This window comes from Rhinopithecus roxellana, chromosome 14, assembly GCF_007565055.1.
Source record: "Rhinopithecus roxellana isolate Shanxi Qingling chromosome 14, ASM756505v1, whole genome shotgun sequence".
Lineage (NCBI taxonomy): Eukaryota > Metazoa > Chordata > Mammalia > Primates > Cercopithecidae > Rhinopithecus > Rhinopithecus roxellana.
The window spans coordinates 80,460,491-80,477,938 of record NC_044562.1 but is presented as its reverse complement, the minus strand read 5'-3'; the positions used below and the strand labels follow the sequence as shown (position 1 = coordinate 80,477,938).

Genomic DNA, 17,448 nt, shown 5'->3' with positions numbered 1-17,448 from the left:
AAACAGACTTTTGGCTAGAATGCACAGTTATAGACATAGTCTTGAATACTGTACTGCAGACATCCGGGCCTGAGGCTCTGAGTATAGATCCTTCAGAGCAATGGTGAAAACAAAACCAGTTGATGTGTATTTGTCATCTATCAAAGAACCCATCCCTGGAAAATTCACCCCGTTTTGTTTGTCTTCCCTCTGAATGAATAAGAGAAATCATCGTAGACATAGGAGATGGAAGAAAAAATGTGAAACTTCATTTTGAATAATTCATTTCCTCCAGACTACATTTAAAATTTAAAGATCTAGTTTAAACATAAAATGAGAAACTTGAGTCTTATATTTGTGATGTTTTTATTCACTTCGCATCAAAGACTGGTCTCATTCAACTGGCTTTATTTTTACTATTGCCCTGAAGGACCTATATTGTCAAAGCCTCAGGCCCTGATGTTTGTAGTACAGTATTCAAGACTGTACTATGACTATGCAATCTAGTCAAGCATGTGTTTTGTCAAGTAGCAAATAATGAATTATTAAAATCTGACTGGATTCTTCAGAAAAAAATAATAGTGCATCTGCTTTCCATTAAATTTTCTAAAGGACATAAATGTTTTTATTTGCTATGATGAGTTACCTGAATGTCATGCCATAATACAACGTGACAAAACTTAACCCGGAGTGATTCAGCATGGCAACATTTATGGGGAAAGGATTTCAAGTATTTTAGATTGATTTACCATATAAGCAAGCATTGCCTGGAATTTGCTGCAGCCTCTCAAGTCTAAAGGCATTAAATGTCACATGATTTCGGTGCACGCCTAATACCAAATACCAGCTTTCATAGAGTTACGCTGAGGAGAAGCCACCATGGATCAGCCAACTACAATCTCCTGGTGTCTGACAGACTGGGATTTTATACAAGCTTTCTGGGGTATTCCTTCACATGTTTGGAGGCAAGAGGCAAGAATCATTCTTTCTCTCTGCACACATAGGCAGCTATACCGCAGGGCACAGTTGGTTGGGAATATACTGTAGAACTGTAGCCATACTACAAGTGGACGTATTGAGATGACAACTTGTACTGCAATCCTCCCTGTGAGCTCAAACAGACTTCATTGTGAAGTGTCCAGCACACCAACTTAGCATGTGGTAGACATGATTGTCAATTTCAGGGGCAGCCTCTGAAGTTACAAGGAATGAAAACATTCTCAGCATCTGAACTTAAGCCTAGTGGAAGAAAACAGATCTGAGAGAGGCAAGACCTGGAGCCAGTACCTCACTGGCCCCCGAAGAGGCCATTGATCTCATTTTGTGTGGTTGTTTTTCATTATTTTTTAAATTATAAGAGTAATATTTGAATGCGTAATTGTTGTAAACCCCTCAAACGATACAGAGGTCTAGAGAATGAAAAGAAATCCCTGTGCACCACCAGCTCCTTGCACAATTTCACTTTTATACCCAGAGGTAATGCCTATTGTTTTGCATGTGTTTTATTTTGGGGCTAAACATTTCATCTTAATATAACCAAATGGCTAAATGATTCTTATAATGGAACTCATTCATAATTGAAAATCCTATTATATCTATCATACCTCCATTGTATTACATGCCCCTATTAAGCCTTTGTTACAATTATTTTATTAGTAACTCTTGAAATACATTACCCCAGGTTAGAGCAATGCATCTAATCTAAAAAGGACAACTCTTTCTTAACGTTTAAAATGTTCTGATTGCCCATAGATAGTTGCTATGTTTTTATAATCAATGGATTGAAAAATAGCAATAACAAAAATGTACAATGAAGTTGACAACACTTTTAAATAAATTAGTATTTTTTTATTGCAAAGGTATATATTCACATTGGAAAAAATTATAGTACCTACACATATGTTATTTAGGCTGCAAAAAATGATTGATGTGCAAATGGATTGTGAGGTAACAGAGGAAATTAATTAAGTCATCACTGCTGACAATGTTCATTTGGCCCTAACACACACACACACACACACACACACACACACACACACACCCCTTGGGCTGAGGAATGGTTTCAGAATACAGAAACTTTCCATCAAACGTGAAAGTCTACTTAGAGCCAATCCTTAAAAAAATTGCGGTGAAGCAATAGTGCACTAAACAAGATGGCTAAATGGGTCATCATTTAATTTTTAGATATTTATGCGTTTGAAGAACAAATAGACTTCCTATTCCGAAATAGCTCAATTATGTTTTGATTGCAACATCAGATTTTCCAAGGATCTTGGATCTCAAATACTGTAATCATTTATACATAAATTGATCACTACTTTACAAAAATAAAAACTTGCTGTGGCAGTGGTATAGTGTGGGCATATGTGGAGTTTTCTGTCATCCCTGAGATCTCACAGTCGGCGTAGTTCTATTGTTTTTGGGAAACATGTTGTTGGATTCTGGATGATTTAAGGTATCTGCAGTCTTCCAGGTAAGGAAGATGAGAAATATGCTGGTGCTGTGACTCTGCAGAGCCCCATCAAAACAGGGGCTTGTGTGTAGCAGCTCACCCATCCCTTTGACCTTTAGCAGATGGTTTTGCTCTGCGTACTTGGCATCATTGGCTTCCTGAGCAAAAGCCTCATAAATGAAAGAACATTCAGTCCATTTATCCAAAACTTTCCTAAGGAATACTTTTTTTTATATAAAGTACACTTTTACTGAGCCATTCACACTCTCATTCTATCACACACAGCACAATCCTGTTGAGTAGTGAGCGGTTCTAGGGTTGGCATTCAGCCCCATGAAAGAGTTGTATTTTACTTTAATGGAGGCATATTTCACAGGTGCTTTTGTATTTATGACCACTTTTTTTCCAGGGGAATATGTATTGCATGACGTATACACACATTTGCCCTGATTTATGACTCTTCTCAAAATGTGTTTTGAGATGGAGTCTCACTCTGCTGCCCAGGCTGGAGTACAGTGGCGTGATCTCGGCACACTGCAACCTCTCAGGTTCAAGACATTCTCCTGCCTCAGACTCCCGAGTAGCTGGGATTACAGGTGGGCACCACCACGACCAACTAATTTTTATATTTTTAGTACAGACGGGGTTTCACCACGTTGCCCCAGGCTGGTCTCAAACTCCTGACTTCAAGTGATCTGCTCGCCTCGGCCTCCCAAAGTGCTGGGATTACAGGCATGAGTCATCATGCCCAGCCTTAAAATTTCTTTTTTTTTTTTTAGTTTATTTTTTCATTGAAAGAGAAAAGTGAACAGATTGGTATTTAGGAGCCAGACCAAGAAGAAGGAACAGATTGACTGCTTAAGGTATTGTATCTTTGGGGTTACTGTTGTGCCAAGTTTAATGAATATAGGCAGAACCAGGAATCTTAATGTAAATTTTAACTCCAACATTGACCATTCCAGCCAACTGTGTATTACAAAGTACGTCATTGTTTACTGCCTAGAGTTTAACATCCAGCTAAGCTTGCTAAGCCTCATAGATCCCACTGCTTGCCCCACACAAAGAAAACAACACACAGACCCAAAGGCAGCTTATCAGATAATTTTTAATAGAACTCCAGAAAAACTCTGCACATACTGCCCCAAGTTGTCGATTGTTATCTTGGCAGAAAAATAGTTGCTTTTCCTCCTATCTGTCCTGTTAAAATGTACAGCTTCCTCCTGGGAAGAAATCAGTTAAAAGTAATAATAGAAGAAGAAAGCAGGAGGATGTAGCTCATTCACTGTGTTCTCAGTACCAGAATGGGCTGCCTAAACATCAGAGAAGTTCGAGGCAACAAAGAGTGGCAAGCTGTCCAGGTGATATATTGCAGTGGAGGTAGCAAGAAGTAGTATCCGAGACGCTTAGCAAAGAAGAGATTCTAGATCAAAAAACCTGGAAAAAAATAGCATTAATCAAAGTACTGAATAGATATAAAATTGCGTTCATGTAGCATAATTGTAATGAAAATTGTAAGCCTTCTTTTATAAACCTATTACTTGAGTGTCTGACATTCAGATCAAGTTCTGGGGTCTTCAGTCTACAGGCTTTACCTATCTTTGTTTTCCAATCAAAGAACTTGTGTTTTCGAGCATGAGTTCTAACCATTTGTCTACTCATGGCATTTCTAAACTGATTTATCTCACAACTTAGCCAAGGCATGGGAAACACTTTCACAGGGACAGATTTAACTCCCTTTTTCTTTGGAAGGTCTACTGAGGAAAATGTGTCCAATTTGGAAGTAACAGGTATGCATTTTCTGTTCACTTTCAAGTGCTCATCAATAAAAACCTATGGTGAGAAAGGAACTTTATGTTTCAGAGGAAAGGGCACACTGCTCTTATACTAGGCCTATTGCTTGCCACGTACGACTTCAACAAATCTCCTTAATCTTGATCGATTCTCATTCAAGATCTCATTGATCTCATTGATGTTTGCAAAAAACCAATCCCCACCCAGTACAACTGATTAAGGGCAAAGGGTGGCTTCTTTTTAAGTCCCACCTCCCAATCTCCTACCTTCTGGGGGCTGCTGCAGGTTCCCTGTTATGCCTCTCTGGTCAACACAGCTGCCAACATCTGTACCAAATATTCCTGGGAATAGTGGAGAACCACTTAAGTCAGGAGGTGGATTGTTTTCCAAGTATATATCAGGTCAAGATGCCATCCCTTAAATTAAGAGATACTATTGCTGTTTCAACTGTCTATAGGGCATAATCATTAACCTCTTGGTTTTGTTTTGCTGTTTTTCAGTGGTGGTGATACATGTGTACAGATGTTGGACTATTATCTCACCCATTTTCCCTATCAACAGATACAATATCCATTTCTAAAAAGACTGATCTAGAACAAAATGCCTGTAGAAAAATAAGCAAAAGCAAAACAACTGCCCACAGATGTTCAGTGTCATTTCTCACTGGAGCTAACTGGCTGCAGAGAGCCCGTGTTAAAATCAGAAGTCACGTTCAAATTCCATGAGCTTACAAGGCATGGTTTCCTATAACAGTGTTTCCAAGATATGCTGAGCATGACCTGAGAAATCCAGCTGGGCAGAAGTAGACTCGGTCAATTTATAAACTTTCCAAAATTCCTTGGCACATATGCCCTGGAATGGACTTAATTTTAATAACAGTTTCCTCCATCTGAAAAGGCAGAGACCTAAAGCTCTATCTAAAAAGTTTGACAGCCAGACATGAACAAGGATCTATCCCATTGTTCTGTGTTTGCTTGTTATAAAGGTAAATGCATGTTCTACCAAAATTATTTATGAAACAATTCATTTATCTAGGCTAAAATGTTTTTTTTTTTTTTTTTGAGACAGAGTCTTGCTCTGTCACCCAGGCTGGAGTGCGGTGGCCGGATCTCAGCTCACTGCAAGCTCCGCCTCCCGGGTTCACGCCATTCTCCTGCCTCAGCCTCCCGAGTAGCTGGGACTACAGGCGCCCGCCACCTCGCCTGGCTAGTTTTTTGTATTTTTAGTAGAGACGGGGTTTCACCGTGTTAGCCAGGATGGTCTCGATCTCCTGACCTCGTGATCCGCCCGTCTCGGCCTCCCAAAGTGCTGGGATTACAGGCTTGAGCCACCGCGCCCAGCCTAGGCTAAAATTTTATAGGTAAATTAGAACATTTATATTCCTGAATGGCATTATAAAATTACATCAAAATTTTAAAAGGCTTTGGTATACCAGATATTTGGAATTTATTGCTTAGTAAGACTTTGAGAACAACTTGGGTTTTCTCCATTCCTCTTTCAGTCCTCAGGACCTAGCATATGAATTCCATGTAAAAGGAAAATAAAAATATTGCTGAATTGTTGAAAGACTAGCTCAGATGTATTTCAGTTTAAAATCAGGAAAAATAGGCCAGATTATTTTTAGGGCTCCAGGCTACATTCCTTCATCCTCTCAATATCCCCTGTTTGATCAGCAGAAACAGTAACTAGATTTCTATTTTACAGTCCAAAAAAGGGAAGCTTTGCTCTTAATTACCAATATTCTGAATACCTCATTCAAGAGAAAAATGCACTTAATCACACACCAAGACATACACACACACACACACACGCACACACACACGACCACCACCACCACCACCAGCACACCACATAGTTCAGGGTCCCTCTGTTTTTTTTATTATCTCCATTACTATACTTTATTATCTGGATGATATCTGTCTCCAGAAAGACACAAGATTCTCTGTATCCCCAGCCCCTGGTAGAATATGACAGTACAGAAAATAACACAGTTTTTTTGAATGAAGCAATAAATATAATAGGAGAGGAAGTAAGAAACTGAAAAAAGTGGCCCTAGCTATATCTCATCAATTCATTTAAGAAGATATTGAAATAGACTCTGTGCTGAGTTGTGATGTATAAGACAATTTGCTCCCAATGATTTTATGTCATGGAAGAATATTTGTTGGAATCCTCACTTTCTGTCTTCTTTGATGCTTGTTATAGAAATGTGGTAGCCGATAGAACAGATATAATCAATATTCAGTCACTTTTTAATCGCTAAATTTCAGAATCATCCATGCTTGTCTTATTGAGTTTCCACATTCTAGCCTTATTTAAAATCAGGACAAGTCCCCCCCACCCCATTTTATGCCTTTTTTTTTTTTTATAAATTGATTGCCTAACTGATGTTTTTGCAATTACTACATTGCCAGGAGTTAATATGGGTATAGGATGTAAGGTGCAAAGCTGAGAAGAAATTCTGTATAATCTGTGCCTGTCTGTCAAATCTTGTGTATTCCTTTAGTTACCTTTTTCTATAAAGAGCTCAGAAAAAGAAAGAACTTTGATACATGTGCAGCTTTGTTCAGAATAGTACCCTTAAATATTTCTGCTACCCAAGCTAATGGTGAACTCTCCCATACAAACTCTCTTGAGTTTCCTAAAGATAATAGTACTTGAATACAGCAATTGGATATTGAATTGCACACAGCAATATCCTTCTTAGGATGGACTAAGTTTAAAAACAACTTTTAAAATAGCTGGAGTGATTTTAACTGAAATTCTTTGCTTAAATTCTTGGCTTAATGTATCTAAAATCTTCTTCTACCTTCTGCACCCTAAACTGACTCCAAAAATATTTTATGACTTCATTAAACAAATACATGCCATAATTATTGTTATTCTACTTCATTAGTATGAATGACCATGTTTACAAGTAAAGGCATAGCAATACATTTAAACAAAATCATTTCAGTAATCATTTCAGCTGGGTTTGTTTTTTCTTTCTGAGTACTTTATTCAGGATCTTGTTTGGTCATTACTAGTACTTATTAAATACTTCTCTGATAACTCACTTGGGCTTTGGAGGTCATATCACTAAGTTGTATCTTAAAGAGATTGTTCCATTTCAATGGGAGCTTAGTTGCCTCTTTCAGAAAGGCAGTAAGAAAGATCACTGATAACATGGCAGGGATAGAAATCCTGAGATTAGAATAATACTTGGTAGAACAAAGGAGACTTGGCCTAGAGAAGCTAGAACAATACAAGACTTAGGATTATTGTATAGAATTCCTTCTATTGTAGCACTGCTAACAATTAAGAACCCAGATCGCACCACTGCACTTCCAGCCTGGGTGACAGAGTGAGACTCCGTCTCAAAAAAAAAAAAAAAAAAAACAAAAAAAAAAAAAGAAACAAAGAAAAAAAACAACAAAAAGGGATTTATTGCATGAATTTGGGCACAGAGATATGGAAGCAATCTTTCTTCACTGTGGGTTTTCTGGCAAACCAGCTTTCTAGGCAAGGGAAGTGGGAGAACCCCTGATTTCTAGCATTGGCTATTACTGTGTTATAAATGTATATGCCACCAGTTTCAAGATATCAACATGATGTCATTGAATGTGAAGCTGGGAAGAAGTGTGCACCACCAGCTCTGCCCAACCCCATGCAAGCTGGCCTGGCAGCCACTGGACTCTGCAGAACCATCCCAACTCCAGAGCTCCCTGCAAGGTCAGCTCAGGTCTGTGCTGTGACTGCATCAAAGGCCAGACTCTCCCTTTGCCTTCTTCTTTCTCCTCTGCCATTAGGGACAGGTGTTGTTCCTAAGAACACACGCCAGTAAACTTCCTGCATGAGAATCTCAGAGTCCCAAAGCGACCCCACCTACAATGAAGAAAAATTGAAAGTTAAGTTCATGATCATTGAAACATAAAGAGCGAAAGTCCTCTGTTCTCTCTCCTAAATTCATTAACTAATGAGATCAACTATGGCCTCCACCTAGTTTTCATCTGGTTCCCTAATGAATCATAGAATTTACCTTGATAAGTTAATAAATGAGCAACTCAGTGGTGCTTTGTGTTTTGTTCTGTTGGTCTTTAAGTCCTTTATCTCAGACCACACACAAACCAGGATCAAATGTAGCCAGATGCTGACATTAGAGATCCACAGTACAAAGTCCTTTGTTGCCACAGAGGGCTGTAGCAAAACTGGGAAGACTAAATCTGATGTCCAAATATTATTACTGTCTTGTTTATCGTATTATGTCACTAAATTCTCCCATAGCTAGTACTCATAAGTCGGTACACAGAAAGAATGGATTTCTCAGCCATAAACAGCACCTACAAAATTCCTTTTTGCCACATGAAGCTAGAAAGACGGGGTGATATTAATGAAATGTAATGGAATAATGTGCTAGAATAGCTATAATTTTTAGACCTGATAAAATTGTAAACTAGACTAAAATGTGGGTGACAAATTTTGAGTCTAAGCTATTTCCCCAGAAAAAACACAACAATTTATATAGTCAGTTTTCAATTATCTGCCCAAGGAGAAATAGCAATAATGGCAATTATCCAAAAGAGTAGATAATGAACAAATTCATTTCTACTTGACTTTGAAATATTATTTTGTATTCTAAAACCAACATGTGAATGTAGATGCATTTTATATTCTGGAAAGTTGCAGTGCCTCTAACTTAAGTACTAAAATTATACTTTAGAAATCAGACTAAAGAAAGTAGCTTATGTTTTTCATCATTTCTTGTACAATACGTTCCCACTTCTATATTATTGCTTTGAATAGATGTCATTATCTCTTAGGATAATATTCAGTTCATTCTAAAGCAGAGAAAATTTGCATGTATATGTTTTCTAGTTAATATTTTCCTGCATTGATGGCAATTAAGTATTTTGATTCAAAGGACACCCTCCTTTCCTGCCTCTGCTTTGCTAAAATTATTTTTTAATGTGTGAAAAGAAAAAAATCCCAAGACAAAACAGAATGGCTATTCAAGATAAACATATATCTAAGTAAGATTTAAGTTTTAAACCAACATCTGCCCATGGAAAATTGAGTTCGCTATATATACATTTTCCATACCTTTTTCTGGCCCTAGTTTGGTTATTTTTCACTCAGTGAATGCTGTGATGAATATTACAATACCTAGGATATGGTCTGTCTCATGGTAGCGTTCAGTAACTTCTCATTTCTTTCATTCTTTGCTTCCCTTTTCTTCGTTCAATAATGTTTTATAGAAGACGCTTCATATTAATGTTTCATGTATTTCAATAATGTTTATTTTTATTCTACTCTTTGCATAGTAAATTCTACAAAAGCAAGGAAATTTTTTTAAAATATCCTAGAGCAAAATCTTCCAGGTGCTATTTTTCCAATGTCAATGTTCAGTACGTGTTTAAATTCTTAAAAGCTACCTCCATTATTTTATCAATATTAAGCAAATAATCTAGTAAGAGATACAGCACTTTAAAGGGAAGAGTGAGGGTTCATGCAGACTAAAAACTGACTACATGCTCTCCCGTCTTATGCTTAGTTACATGGTACACTCCCATTATTCGAATAAGACATTTTTTACATAAGGCAAAAGATTCCCAAGTGTTGCAATACTTTTGATTGTTTGCTTTGGGCCTCTTTGGCTTTGGTATTTGACTTGATAAGCAATTGGTGTTTGACCAAATAGACTTGCTCTCCTTTAAAGTTCTGAAATTTGTCTTCAATTGAACAAATGACAAGGCAATGAAGAGGTAGGTTAAGCAACTGTCTAGGCTGAGTAGGTCTAAGTTCAAACACTAGCTCCACTAATCCCAGGATGACACTGAACAATAGACTTGCTCTCCCTCGGTCATGTTTTCTCATTATTAAAATGAAGTTAATAGTACAAAACTAAGAGGATTGTGGAGATGATGACAGATAATACATGTAAGTAACTTGGTGTAGGCATTCAGTAAATGTTGGTAGTTGTTACAAATACTAGCTAACATTGATGTCTACCTATGCAAGCACCATCCTAAGCACTTTCTATGTATTCATTTATTTGAACCTCATGACAACTCTAGGACTCAGGTACCATTATCATGACTTCGCACATGGGACCTAGAGAGGTTAAGTATCGTCAGTGGCTGGGTCAGTCTCTAAACCCAACCCATACACTGACCCATCACGCAACACTGATCATCATGAAACAGACAGTGTTTTAACAGAAACTGGAATCAGCAAATGGATCCACTGGAACCCACTTGTGCCTCTGTCCATATTCTTCATGGGGGGCCACATTGCTTAAACACCATCTCAAACAAATGCCTTTAATAACAGTTTTATTTCATATGAGGACCCATTACGTTTCAGTCACTCAGCATTACCCAGAACTTACTCTATGATATACATGAACAGTTAGAATAGAACATTCCACCTTTTATTATGAAGCTTTCTATACATACAGTTTGAGACCCAAGAATCTGATCAATAGAAGGCAGGTCTAGCTGGCTTCCATCCTGTTACTTAAACAGGTCTGGATCAGATTCAGCCAGTGGAAGAGTGGTCATAAGTGACATTAAAAGGTCTTAAGTGAAAGGGAAGGTGCGCATGCCTAAAATCCCAGCTGTGCCATGAATGAACCAAATGTCTTTGCCCAAAGGCAGCTTCAGCCCTCTGGACCTTTTTTATCACTTGGAAAGTTAAGATGTTGCAGTAGACCTTAGGTAAAAGCTGGCCATCCATGTGCCCATCCTGACCCCTCACATGGGCTTTGGTTTTAGCCTTGTCTGACCTGTGCAAAGTTTTGTTTTATTTTTAAAATTAGATCCTAAAATACAAAACTCAAGATATTTCACATTTTAAAATCTGTATTTCTGTTTTTCCCTACAAATTGGAGGTTGTGACCTCACTGGGCCTGTTTATCTTTGTGGCATCAGTCAAAATCGTCAAGTAGACCTGAGCAGTAGCTGCCCCTTCAGATGGAGCATGAGCTCACTAGCTCATCACAGTGCCCACCATTCCTTAGTATCTCACACCCAGTCTGCTGGCTCATTGATACCACCTGCATGGGCTTGAAGGCATCTGAGTTTGTAATCCTAGTTCCAGTTGAAACCCTAAATGAGGTTAATTTCTTCATTCCTTTTTCATTCAATCCACCTGTATTCAATGCCTACCCACATGCCATTCTTTGTATTGTATTGTACTTAAATAGAAACATTTTTTTAAAGTGGCAGTTCTGTTTTCATTTCTCTGAATCCAGTTCATTTCCATTATTTCTAAATGTTTCTCTCTTCTTGGTGTCCACTTAGGGCTATGCAGCTTGCTCCTGGCACAGGCACCTTGAATCTCCTCCTCAGGCAGATTGAGACCATGCTTGATTTCCCCAACTTGTAGTAAGAAGAAGGAAAACACAGCACACTGGAGCCAACAGGTAGGAAAGAAACACATTTCTCAGTTATGCAGCCCAGCATCAAGGAAAAATAACAGCAACTCTACAAAATCAGAAACAGCATCTAAGGACTAATGAGCAGAGAGAAAATTCTAGGTTTTTTTCTTTATTAATGTTTACCTGCTATAGTATGCAAAATATCCTTGCCATAAAAGCCTTATTTCTCTTTTAAATTTTTTATTTAGTTGTATTTTAAGTTCCTGAATACATGTGTAGGACGTGCAGGAAAATGCCTTTATTCTGAAAGATACAGGAGAAAAAACTCATAGCTTTAAAAAAGAAGTATCTTTTTTAAAAATTCATATTAAAAGTGTCTATGAAACCTTTGACTGATTTTAGTGGCGGCCTTTTTTAAGATGAACTATTAGGGAACCAAAGATATGCTTTAGGTGACCTAAGACAATTCCTATTTGAAACCCATTTCTCCAAGGCCATCACTAATTGATTCTTGAATCTTCTTTGCTGAAATAAACTCATCCCACAGGCAATTGTGCTTTCAGTTGAAAATAATAGGATTTTGCATAAAAAATGATGGTACAGTTATTAAAAGTCTCTAAAATAGTGAATAATTGTTAAAATGTTTTTATTTAAAGTGATAAAAAGCAAGATAAATACTCAGAATATTCCTTTATACACTAAATGACACATTAAATAAATAAAAATGGTTGCAACCTATCGGGACTGTGGTTCAGGGAAAGAAGCACCACATTAGCAAGAGGTCACCTGGATGACACTCCTATCTTCCCATCATAGCCTCTGTGACTTTGGGCCACTTACTTAACCTTTCTAAACTACAGTTTCCTTGTCCATGAAATTGACAGTTATTTCAGTGTGTCTTCAAAATGCCAAGCAGAATTGGACCCTGAAATACAATTGTTAGTGGAAGGTGGCGGGTAGCTCTGAGCCAATTCCCTGTGAGCTAATTTCCCAAAAGCAAGTTCAACAAAACTCCAATTCACCAAATTCCTCTCTCCGGGTCCTTATTTACAAAATTTATAGTAATGTGCACTGGATATGTTGGTTTTCACCGTCTTTGGAGATTTCTGTAAGGTTTCAGTTGATAGTTTTTTTCCCACCGCTTACTGACAGCATTGGAAGGAACACGCATTTTGTTTCAGCCCCTGACAGTGAGTAGCAAGAGGACCCTCTGAAGAGGAGCAGTGGAGCAGGGTCAGCACACAGCCTAAACAGGTGGACATGGACTAAGAGACATGAGATTATAGTCATAAGGATTCTCCAAGTTCAAGACAAATCTACTGAGTATTTTAAATACCTGAAGCCGATTGGGTACTTTTGAGAACAGCTTTATGGAATCAGCCTGCTGGTATAAATAATACTTCCTCTTAGGGATCTTAGCGTCCAACGGAGGAAACAGACTAAAAACAAAACAGAAAGTAAATAAATAATACAATTACAAATTGTGATAAGCACTATGAAGAAAACAAACAGGGTGCTCAGGTAGTGAAGAGGCCGAACCTGCTTTCGAAAGGGTGGTTAGAGGAGGTGTGAGAGTCAAGAGAGCTTTCCCCCATGGCCCTTACCTTCCGGGCAAATGAGAGGACCAGATAGACTGGGGCCGGGGATGTGGGATGACCAGTGAGTTGTGAGTAAAAGGGATCTATGGCATTTCCATGCTGGAGCATTTCATTGTTGTTGCAAGACTCCCTAGCTCCCTTTCCCTGTGGCATTCTGCTGGTGATGTGGCTCAAGATGTGGTTTCTCCTTCAGCCTGGAACCTGTGTGACAGCAAAGAACAGAGCCCCTCCCCCAACCCCCAACAATGGACCTGTAGCCTGAGCAAACAACAAGCTTTAATTGTCTTAAGCCACTAAGAAACTATCCTGACTATTATTATTAGGGGTTTTAAGACAAAAAGCGTTAAGCTTCGCTGGTTTGTAAAATTGAAAGATAGCCAATATGGCTGGATTATAGCAAAGCAAGAAAAAGTAGCAAATTAGAGTTCTCCGTCTACTACCGGCTGCCTGCCTCAGGCTGTTCTGATGTTTATATTCCTGGCAATGCTTTAAGACAGATTAAGTAGCTTGACTGTAAATGCTTTTGATTTGTTTACACAAATCAAACTCTCATATTTTATCTCTGCCTCTGGATTTTGATAGTTTTTATCAAGAACTTTGCATGTGGGCTATTGATATGATAATACAATCCTAATGCCTTCCCAAGAGCTAAGAGCCTCTATCCTTTCAGTCAATACTGAGATGCACTTTGGTGTATAGGCCACTCATAGCTGAGGCTTGGGATGAGCAGTTCACAGCACTTTGCAATTGAATCATATGTAATACTGTGCAATTTTTAAGCTCTCAGTTTTTCATATCAATTTCCAATATTCTGGCAACAGAAGCTAGTGAAAAGCCCAACTTTTATGGGACTTATCATAGGCCCTTGAATGTTTTAAGTCTTTTGCACTTAAGATCTTGTTTGCAAACAAAACAAAACCCCCTAGCAGAAAGCAAATTACATGATACGCAATTTATCTTCTTTGGAAGAAAAGAAGAGCTGAGTCAGCCCTCATGATATTTGACAAGGAAGGTACTTTTTGTTTTTTGTTTTTTGTTTTTTTTTTTAAGATGGAGTTTCACTCGTGTCCCAGGGTAGAGTGCAGTGGCATGATCTCTGCTCACTGCAACCTCTGCCTCCCGGGTTCAAGTGATTTTCCTGCCTCAGCCTCCCAAGTAGCTGGACTTACAGGCATGTGCCACCACACCTGGCTAATTTTTGTATTTTTAGTAAAGACAGGGTTTCAGCATGTTGGCCAGGCTGCTCTCGAACTCTTGACTTCTGGTGATCCACCTGCCTCGTCCTCCCAAAGTGCTGAGATTACAGGAGTGAGCCACTGCACCCAGCCTAGGAAAGTATCTTTTTTATTCTTGACACTGCTCAGATAGAGCCACTGATATTATAACTGCCTTTATTGAAATTTGGTAGCTTTAAAGGAAGTACACCTGTTGGTTATTACAGTCATTCTTGTACAGTTCTTAAAGTCTTAAGGATTTTTACTTGAGGTGAATGAAATCTCACTAAAGAAAAGGAAAGTTGGGAAGGGGAAAGGAAATGGATCTAAAATTAAAATTGTGTCCTTAATATAGTCTAGGCTTAGCGTTAGGTGCTTTCATCTGCATTACTAGCCCCTATACCTATACAGTGGAGGAAGCAGCTCAGAGAAGTTATGATCACCCAGCCATTGAGTGGCAGACCAAGGAAGAGGTCTTCTCCCTTGAAAGACCTTGGTTTTTCCTCTTTATTATGTAGACTAGAATGTAAAAGTCTCCTGTACCATCCCCACAGTCAAATCCAAAATGGCCAAATCTCGCATTCCAAGAATCCTACATTTCCAAAATTTAAGAGTTCTCTAAAAAATAAATGCTAGGTCACTACTACATATTGATTTATTACATATCTACGTTCAGAAGAGGCTCTAAACAGAGCTGGTTATAATAAGCTGTGCTCTGCTAATTGTGCATCTTCCCTTTGTTCCGCCTCATCCTGTGTAATTAGCACAGTCTTGAAAATAGAATTTTCCATGACATTACAATTCTTACACAGCACACCCTCTAATTATTTCATATCTTCACATTAGGGACCAAGATACTTATGGTGGAGGGTGGAATTCTGTTTGTTGTTTAATTACTTAAAGAAGGAGCACAGGAAAACCAAGACAAAGAGATTATTACAATAATGTTTACACTTGACTCTGAGTTGCCTACACACAGACCAAGGCACAGGCATACATTTCTTCTTGCCTTCTCACTCCCACCTGGCTTTAGACCTCATCTCTCTTGGCACTGGTTTCATCTCAGTTATGCCTCTTACCACCTCTTCCTATCAAGGACTTGCTTATTCTTCAAGCCCCACTCAAAATACACTCCTCCACATGTCTTTTCAGATGTCCACAGTGAAAATTAAGCTCCTTCTTCCCATACCCGAGGGCACTTTTTACTAATCTTACAGCATCTCTCTGCATTGTACTATGAGGACAAGGGTGGGACAGAGAATGCTGATGATTCAATCTTCCTGGGCATATAGATAGACAGCATTTCCTAGCCTTCCTTAGAGTTGGGCATGACCACATAATAAATTTCTAGCAATGCGAATTGAGTAGAAGTGACGTGCTTCATTTGGAAGCCAGGGTTTTGAGGAAGGAGATATGCCTCCTCCATGCTTTTGCCTTGCTGTCATCAGTAAAGGAACTCTGAAACCCACAGGCAGGGGCCCCATGGGGTGAAGAAAGCCTGGGTTCCCAAATCACCAGGTGAAAAGCTTTCTGGCCAAGCAGCAACGCTAGGTTGTTACACAAATAAGAAATAACCACCTATTGCTTTAAGGCTTAGAAATTTAGGGCTTATTTGTTACAGTTGCTGGTATGCACCTAACAGAGAGTATGCATCTTTCTAAGTGTGTGCATGAGTGTGTGTGATTTTAGAAGCCCCAAAAGGACTGGGACTAAAAAAAATCATTCTTAACTGTGTGTAAAATTAAACTGAATTGGTGCCTCATTTGGAAATGGAGCAGATGGTCATTAAAATGAAGAGTGGAAGATACTCTAAAGCATCTCCAATATTGGGAATGCCATTTTCTCATTTGCAAGCAGCTGTCTAGAATTTTGTAAACAATCTCATAGGTGACTAATTTGGTATAGAGAACAAAAGGAATACCCAGTTAGTTTTCATGTTCAAATGTGCCCTGGTTCATTTCTCATTCAAATATTCATTATTTCAATCAACAAGTACATATGGAACACATTCTACATGCCAGGCAGCCCTCTAACAGTGCTGATGCATTAACAGTGGCCCCAGCTCATTCCAAGTAGACAGGCCAGTGGGGGAACCAAATATCCACTAAACTCATCACACTGCTGAATATGCTCTCAGCATATCACCGAGGTTCTCTGGTTCCTCTCTTGGAAAATAAGAATGATAATACTATTTCTCTAATTTTTAATTAGATAATATTTAGATATAACAATTATAAAATATTTAGCAGTGTGCTTGACACTTGAACTTGGCAAGCATGTGACACTTCTTAGCTATTATTATTTGCTTTGATTTAGAGAAATACTATGAGATTGTATAATAAAGGAATCTGACTAGGCTAAGGAAGGGGTGTGTGGAACACAACAGTTTCCTCTGTAAATGACTCCTGATATGATAGTTGAGAAGTTGGGAAGAATATTCCAAATTTTTAAAACTAGAGTAAAAACAGTATATTCAAAGAACCCATGATGGAGACTTTATTTTCAGGAGTTAAAAGAAAAAGCTAGTTTAGCTGGAGTCTAGAAAGCAAGGGGAAAACTGCAGCAGGATAAGACCATGCAGAGCCATGGGAACCACCACATAGCCTTGCTAAGAATTTCTTAGCTTTCTTGCTAAGCACAACAGAAAATCATGGTATGATTTTCAATAGGTAATGGCACAGAATGATATGATCAGATTTAGTTTTTAGAAAGATCACTGCAGCTGGAGTGTAAAGAAACAGAATTAGAGGACAGACTGAGAATAGGCAGCTACTTGCAACTTGCAACTTGCAACTTGAAAAGTTAATATAGGAGTCGAGATAAGAGATACCCGTAGCTTGAGTGGTGGTAGTGGAGCTTGAGAGAAGTAGAGATATAAAGAAATTTCTGAAGTGACATTGGGAGGATATGGTGATGGATTAGGTACAGAGTTAAGAGGGAGAGAGCTGTTAGGAATGGCTCCAGGTCTTTCGGATACAGAGAAGTATGTTTCACAGAGGTGGGGAACCCTGAAAGAAGATCAGGGTTGCAGGATCATGGATTTACCTTTGCATATGT

The 17,448-nt window shown here is 38.5% G+C and overlaps 1 protein-coding gene and 1 long non-coding RNA gene across 2 annotated transcripts in view; one reads left to right on the top strand and one right to left on the bottom strand.

Moving 5' to 3' along the window:
• B3GALT1 (beta-1,3-galactosyltransferase 1) overlaps positions 1-17,448 on the top strand; it is a 109,504-nt gene that overhangs the window by 50,656 nt on the left and 41,400 nt on the right. Inside the window, exon 2 of the mRNA XM_010354404.2 lies at positions 11,503-11,624. The gene's annotated coding sequence lies outside the window, so the exon portion shown is untranslated. The remainder of the gene's footprint in view (positions 1-11,502; positions 11,625-17,448) is intronic.
• The window catches only part of LOC115893146, a 76,444-nt gene continuing 66,625 nt past the window's right edge, over positions 7,630-17,448 (bottom strand). The window contains exon 4 of the long non-coding RNA XR_004053083.1: positions 7,630-8,086. This is a non-coding gene — a long non-coding RNA (uncharacterized LOC115893146). The remainder of the gene's footprint in view (positions 8,087-17,448) is intronic.